Here is an 8954-nt window from a genome sequence, read left to right on the forward strand (position 1 = left end):
ATTTCTTTAATAACGTATTTTTTTTTATTATCTTTATCCATATTATGCATAATGCCAAAACTTAGTTACTATTTATATTTTAAATATCTATATAAATGTTTTTATAGATTTGATGTTTGAAAAGAAAAGAAGACTTAATTTTGAATAAAATATGATTTTATTTATTTTATATAATATTTAAGTGGTACCATAAAAACCCCTCTCCTTAAGCTTATGGTGTGATATTGTGCCACTCGAAGGTTTAAAATTAACATTGGTCTAATTTTTGGGGAAAAAACTTTAATTCAAACATATGTTAAAATTAGAGAATAAAAATTTACAGTATAGATGTAAATCATAACGAGAACTAATATATAAAATCATATTTTATTTCTCAGTTATTTCTATAGATTATAGATAATAATATTAACTTTTTTTAAAAAAAGTCTGACTATTTTAAGTATCTTTTTAAAGGCCCATCTTTAATATAATTCGAGCAGATAGACAGAGAGGTTCAAATTTCTTTCCTGTTCTTAGTGAAATTTTTTTAAAACTGTTTAATTTCGATTATTTTTAAACAAATTTAGATAGGGTCATTTAGGTTTAGAGAAATTAATGTACAGATTTTTTTTCCTCCTATTATTGTTTGTATTTTTTTTTTAAAATATAAATTTATAATTTTGTAAAATAATTTTTATATAATATATTTTTATTATTTATCTCATAATAAATCGAATAAAAATATTTTAAAAGCGAAAATTATTTAGTAAAAAGTTTTCAATTAATTTAAAATATGAATAACAAAATTAAGTTGCATAACACAACTACATAAAAATTTGTTTAATTTATAAAAAATAATAATTATAAACAGTTTTAAATTGGTTTTAACTTATAACGGACCGATTAAGCTTCGGAAGATGCTAACGATTTTGTATTTCGGTTTAGCTATTAGGTTCGAACAAATAATAAAAAATGGAATGTAATTATATTATTATGTACAACTTACAAAGGATTTCTGGAATTTAAGCGGGCCAAATTCCAGCAAAATGAATATTGAATCAAGAATAATATTAAAAGGGTCTTCTGTGTTAACTTTAAATTCGTGAATAACTGTTTAAATGGTTCCATTTAAATAATTTTAAATTTATAAATAAACATGATTTAAATATTTTTCACTTCAATTTTCTATGATTTATCACCTCATGAATAATCTAGAAATAATATAATATTATTTATTTTTTTTATTGCCATTTCAAAAATAAATTTCCTCAGAAATAATAAATTTTTTTTGATTTAACATCTATTTTAAGGAGAAAGTGTTAAATATTATAATATTTGACAGTAGATAATTTTGAATAAAATGCCAACTAATCATCGATCTTAATTATAATATTTAAATTTCAAGTCATCTCTTTAAGAAAAATGACAAATATTTTTTGACCATTAATATATCATTATTTTCCGGTTTTACAAGAATTTTATGTGAAATATTTTTTTTATCTAACCTACTTATCGATAATCTTTTATTAGGTTCATTTCTTATAAAGGACAATTAAGCCTATAAATAGATTTCAGTGCTTCGCGAGGCAATAATTTAGCCGATTATTTACAAAGTGATGCGAATAAAACATTATAAAAACGACTTTTATTTCTTAGATGAAAAGCATAATTTCTTTTTCCAAAATAAAGTAACGCATTTCGGAGTTTTATTAAACTTCACTTCACAATATGGGATTCAGCACTTGGATTCGATTGCGGTCTGGATGACTCTGGGTCTCCTTATACGCATTTTGCCTTTTGACAGATACGAGTGAAAACGGTAACAGCGACAAAGAAATGATCAAATAATTGGGCCATCTTAAAAAAAATGAGTACCGAAATCGACAATTTAAAGCACTAAGCACTCGAGCTAATAACTTAGCTTTGATTAAATCTGCAAGTCGATAGGGTTGAATCTAGTGTTGTTAGACGGCTCGTATTGAGCCTATTTATAAAAACGGCTAACTCAATATTTCATCCAGAAAAATATTATGCAAGCCTGAAGATGCTCATAGAAGGAACAAAGATCTAGACATATATTATCGCAATCTCGAGGCTTAGGCAATATTTTTCTGGTTAAAATATTGAATTAGCCGTTTTAAAAAAATCGGCAAACCCAATTGACGTTCATTCCTTACAAATTAAACATTAAAATCACATTATTTTATATTAGGCCATTAATAATATAATTCCCATCACGTTTTATTTGCAACGTCACACCGCTTCTGTTAAATAATAATCTGTCCAAACAAAGAAAACTGATATACATAACACAAGTTGTTTATTAAATAAAATATATCCTAATATTGAAAAAAAAAATTGATTTTTTTTTAATCAAATAGTACATTAATTTGTCAATACTAGTCACAAATTCTAAAATAATATTTACGCAAAATCTAAGAGAATTAATGTCATATCTATTGGCCATAGATCTAATGGCCACTAATTGTAATTTTTTTTTATCAGTCATGGCAATATTTCTCTATTTTTTTTCACATGTTTCGAAGAAATTATAACTTCTTTTGTCTGGCCGACCTTATATATTTCAATTTTCTTTTGGCTACGACTAATTCATGCTTATCACATTAATCCAAATTAGCCATATTTCTTTTAACATCATAATTAAAAAGTTTAGATACTTCCATAAAAGTTTTCTACATTAATAGGGAGAGTTCGCAATGTCTTTTTGGGGTAAAATCGTAGGATAATATAGGCGATTTATTTGTTTGGAGGAAGGATTGGAATCAGAACTCAGCCTTTAAATAGAAATTGATACATTGTTATTTTCAAAATAATCCTATAAAAATATATAAACAAAAACTATCCTACTAATAATATGTTTTTTTTAAATATTTTATTAGAGTAGTCATTTTCATGGTATTATGTAATCTATAACTAATTAATATCAGAGACCTGCAGAAGTACCATTTGAACGACCCGGCCTGGCCCAGATTAAAAAATTTTCGGCCCGGCCAGGCCCGGATTTTTTTTTCAAAAATTTTTTACGGCCCGGCCCGGGTTTAAAAATTTTAGGCCCGGCCCGGATAATTAAAAAAAAATTTTTTGGGGCCCGGCCCGTATTTTAAAAAAAAATTTTTTTAGGCCCGGCTCGGAATTTTTTAAAATTATATTCGACCTGGTATATACAAAAAATTGATTATTTCGTATTTTATCATATTTTTCGGCGAGTAATATCATTTAATAAGCAAGTATATTAGGCTAATGTTGTTAAACGGCTCGTTTTGAGCCGATTTTTAAAAACGGCAAACTCAATATTTTTGCCAGAAAAATATTGACTAAACCTCGAAACTTCGATACTATATGTCTAGACCTTTGCTCCTTCTATGAGCAAAATTTTCAGGCTTGCATAAAATTTTTCTGGATAAAAAACTGAGTTAGTCGTTTTTAAAAATAGGCTCAAAACGAGCCATTTAACAACACTATCATATTTTATTTTTTTTTATTTTAAACAGATATTTAGTATATAACATATTGATACTATAAAAAATTTGTGTAAATAATATTTTGAGAATATACTATGTATTTATAAAAAAAAAAATGATATTTTAATTAATAAAAAATATAACATATATTATATATTATATAATAATGTCCTTTGCGCATCCATGGCAGGAAAACTATAATTTTATTATTTAATAGATACTATGAGTGTTAGCTAGTGTTAACTTTCAACCAAACATTATATTAATCATAACTATATATAATCATTATAACCATATCTTGACGAATATAGTAATTCATGTTGTATAAATTTTTTTAAAAAATACGGCCCGGCCCGGGTATTTTTTAAAAAAAATTTTCAAGCCCGGTTTAAAATACGGCCCGGCCCTCATATTTAGACCGGATCTGGTCGGGCTTAGGGCCAGGCCTGCAGGTCTCTGATTAATATATCTTAATTCTCAGATTTCTTTTGATTCAAAAAAATTATTAATAAATTTTGATGATTTAGTTATAATAAAACTTACAGAAAATTTTTGACGTTTGGATGAATCCAGTTCCAAAAAAATGAATATCGAAATCATAAATAACAATTAAATTATCTTCTGGGTTAACTCTATGGAGTAGCCAATATTTAGGAATATATTTTTTTTTAGCATCACATTAGAATAATTATAGAAAGAAAATTTGATTTCGCTGTTATTTCTTTTCTATGAACTAAAAATTGATGAATTCGTCGCATTAATTCTTGATATATAATATATAACACAAAATTGGAGTTCCCGCGACAAATAAATACATACATGGCAAAATATTTATGCCAAATTTAAACATTATTCTTTTAATATAATAAAAGATTATTTTATTTAAATGCAAATAACATTTATCCTATTTTTGGCATGCTTCATAATTTCTAAGGAAATAAAAAAGAATATAATGACAAATAGTCAATTATGATATCCTAAAAATGGCAAAGTTTGGCGTTTTATTTCTTATTATTTTATCGATTATTGTCCATCTCAAGAAAATTTCGACTACAATCAATGACATATATAATACCTAGACTGACGATTCCTCTATTAAAAGTGTACATCAATGCAAATCAGCTGGAGACGCCATCTTGGTTACACTAATCATTTATTAAAATTTTAAACGAGAGCCTAATTTATTCCTATATCTGATGCAAACTTTATTAAAGAATTACCAGATCATCGAGATAATAAGGAAGCAAGTTATCAATTTAATAGCAGTTTTTAACATGAGAATAATTACTATATGTGTTACCAAAATGGCGGGTCCAGCTGATTTGCTTTTAACGACGCTTAAAAATGCATTATAATGAATGAATGAATAGTCAGTCAAGGTATTATATATGTCATTGATTACAATAGATGATTTATTAATTCATTTATTTATAATCACATGCCACTCAGGTGTGACGGGTTTTTAATAAAAAGAATTAAACTTTAAAAGCATATCTAAAACCTAACCCCATCTCACTCTAACCTTTAATCATAACTCATTATTACATTCAGATACTTATTTGATTTAAAATGTTTCATATTCAAATAAAAAAATTTATTTAGTTTAACATTATCGTGAGCGATTATTTATTTTATTATTATTTAAGTGCTTAAAAATTGCTTATTTTACTATACATTTTCATTTAAATACTTGTGTTTGAGTGAGCAAATATTTTAATCTTCAATAAATTTGCAGTGTCGATTATATTATTGAGTTAAAATTTTTGATTAACAGTTTAATTGTTAAATAGTGGGAGGGGGGGGGTATTGTAAACATTATATAAAACTATTTTTTAAAAAATGATTACATAAACCTTACCCCTTATCTTTCTAATTTTTCTACCATCTGTAACCACATATGGTTAAATTCTCATTTTGAAATAATATTTTTTCAGGATCAATTTATAGAGTTGGTTAAGGTATGGTAGTTAGGTCCAAACTTAACCGGCCAGCATTTCAATTTGGCCAATATTCAATGAGATCTGTGGTAGGTTTTGTAATCTTCATTTAATTTATCTTTTCTTCCATTTTTTATAAAAAAAAAATGAATTTATCAAAATAAAGTTTTAATTTTAAAGAAACTTTCATATTTCATATATAAATGGTTTATATTCATTTATACCAAATTTTAACTTTACTATGCATCCTTCTTTTTTCCTCTCTAGGATTATATGTTTTATATCTATTCTTTCATTCACGCGCAAAATCCCAACTAATTTCGTATATGGCATTTTACCCTATCTCATTCGAATAATTTTTTTATTCCTTCTTTGATTTTCCCATTTCCGTTTCAGCCTTCTTATGTGCGAAGAATTGGAGAACAAGAAAACAGTGAAGACCGATTGTGAATTACAAAAAAATTATATTCATATTCAGATTTGATCCGGAATTGTGTGCATATAAAAGTTAGTTTGGTAGTAGGAGACAAATTAAAAATAAAATAAAATAGATTATTTGATTTTGGAGAATTCAAATTAATACAATACTCGAATTGTCAAATAAATAATATAATATGTAAAATGATTCGTATAAAGTGTTCACCTCGAAGGATTAAAATCGATCGAGACATGTTAAGAATGCGATACGAGTATTCATAGAAGAACGAGTAGAATATGGGAGAAATAGTTATGGGCAGAGAGGACCAGGAACAATTTAAAAGAGGAATATAGATAGGGGGTAAATAAGGTGTCAATTATAATAGGAGGAAGAAAAGGGGACAAAAAAAATGTAGAAAGACGTAATTTGAACCATTATAGGAAAGCGGGGTGGAATTAATAAATAACACTAAAGATATAGTTGAAAGAGAAGGAAAACTATTTTAATAAAAATTCAATGTGTACCCTCCTGGTTTTGACAAAAATTTGAAATTAAATATCGTAAATTATTTTATCTATATATCGTAATATTAATTTTGTGATAAATTAATACATTATAATCTTTATATCAATTCAAATTCACACAGATAAATTTTAATTAAAAAAACATATAGTAGAATAATATACATTATCAGGATATTTATTTAAATTCACAAAAATAATTTTAATTACAAACAATTATAAAAAGTATAAAATAATATATTTTAATCTTAATAAAAATTCGTACAAATAAGTTTTAATTACACATAATTATAAACAATTACACACTATTACATATATTAACAACTAATAAAAACGATGAGAATGTCAGTAGGAATAGTGAGGATAAATAAATTGGGATAAATTTTTGAAACAAAAAAAATCAAAAGAATAGAAGGAGATGACAGAATATGTGAAAACAAAACAGTGGAAAAGAAATGGGAATAAGATTAAAACAAAAGAATCGAGAAGATAGAATAAGACCTAGTGGAAATAGATATTCTTGTTTCAAATTAGAGTTAATATTGAATAAATTGGAAAAATAATAGCCCGGGGAGAAGTTATTTCCAAGCGTGAATCTGGGTTATACTGAAATCAATATGGATGGATAGGTAGCAAGGATATCATGGCTCTGATTATCATATACATGGTACCATGAGTTTGAACGATGGCATTAGAAAGGATAAAGAGAATAGGGACAAAGGAAGGGAAGGATATGGAACATATAGAAAATATATAAACGTGACAAATAGTAAAGAAAAAAACATTATAGCTTGGGATGGAATACCTTCATTTTTTTTTAGTTTTTAATATGAATACATATTTAGGTAAATTTTGACAACGATGATCTGAACGTAGAATATGGTATTAGTATAATAAAGATTAAATAATAATTAGTATAATATATAATAATTTTAGTTATAGATATTGTCAACAAATAATTCAATGTATTATCTTAATTACAACATTAAAAAACTAAATATTTTTTTTTTTTACAAGACTTGATTGCTTAGGTAAAAAGTCTATAGATAATAAAATAAGATATTATAAAAATGTACCATCGACTCATAAAATTCTTAATAGATAATATATGCCTGTTCGAAGCTGAAATCTCCCAACAGGCCCATCGATATGTTTATAAATTAAATATTCTTCATTTATTTTCAAAAGGAAAAATTATTATGTTAATATATAACTAATAAATTATTATTTATTTTAGTCTTCTGTCTCAAACTAAAATATGTTTAAGTTTATACTTCAAGTATAAGCATTGCAAAAAACACGAAAAATAAAACCAAACCATTTTATTTTTTTTAAAAAAACGAAATAATAATCACAAAATATTATACTATATTCTATAAACTATAGGATATGTGTACACCCATACTATATTTGCTAATATTGAATTAATTAATTTAATTTGACAGAGTCAGTTAATAAGCTAAGAATAAATCAATTTCTTGGAATAGCGTATTTCAATTTATAATTCACCGTGATATATTGTTGCCTTAGATTCTTTTTAATCTGTCATATTATATGATATAAAAAATATTAATATATAATATTAGGTTAGGGATATAGCATGTCATAAAGATATTCAAAAGGGAAGAAAGGGGGACGGTCCTCCAATAAAATTTTTGAATATGTTATAGATAAGTGTAATCCGACCAAAAATGGGTAAATACCTTGTCAAGGCCCATCAATAAATTTAATAGAAAGGGGATAGGACCTACAACACCCATCCTTAGAAAAATCCTGGAATAGGTCAATAATATTATATTTATCTATCATCATGCCCAATAATATTATTTATTTTGCTCTGTAAACTAATATTTTTTTCCGGGCCAACCTTTCTTTAAGAAAAGAAAAATGTTAAATAAATACGAAATATATATCAAAAAGTCAATCTTAGAGATAGTAATTTCTCATATCTTAGCATAACTTTTTGGAAAGGTTAAATAAAATATATATTATTAAAATTAACTTGAATTATTAGTGGCCTCGATAACTTTTCCGAACTTATGATTTCGTTACCTCTATCTATTTTATAGGTTATATCAGTAAGCTCCCTTATCTGAGTTCCTGTGAATTTCTTTCCATTTCGGGTTAAAACTATGCATTTCGAAATGAATTATTAGTATTCAATAAAAGATTTAAAAGAATATATTCGTAGCATAAATCAGAATAATACAGCTTCTATTATAAAAATCTATTTATTTTTTTGAAACGTGAAAAATAATCAAAATTTTTATTATAATTATATTAGAGTTAACTTATTTTCAAATTATAATGTATTTTTTTAAAAAAAATTTATAAAGTGCTAAAATATTTTTTGACCTCGGGAAATAGTAAATAGTTATTTAAAAATGACCTTATAAAAAAATGTAGTTTAAAATAATAGATCACTAAAAAAAAACCAAATCAAATTTTACTGACTAAAAAAAATTTTTAGTCACCATAATATAAATTCTTTAAACGAAGAATTGAAGTAGAAATATATAATTTTTTTTTACCAATACTACTTACGGGTACGCTTAATCCATAGTAATATCTCAGCTCGAGTTTGAAATATAAAACTTTAATGCTTTGATTCAAATTT

Source organism: Gordionus sp. m RMFG-2023, chromosome 1 (genome assembly GCF_954871325.1).
Source record: "Gordionus sp. m RMFG-2023 chromosome 1, tfGorSpeb1-WG-v2, whole genome shotgun sequence".
Taxonomy (NCBI): Eukaryota; Metazoa; Nematomorpha; class Gordioida; order Chordodea; family Parachordodidae; genus Gordionus; species Gordionus sp. m RMFG-2023.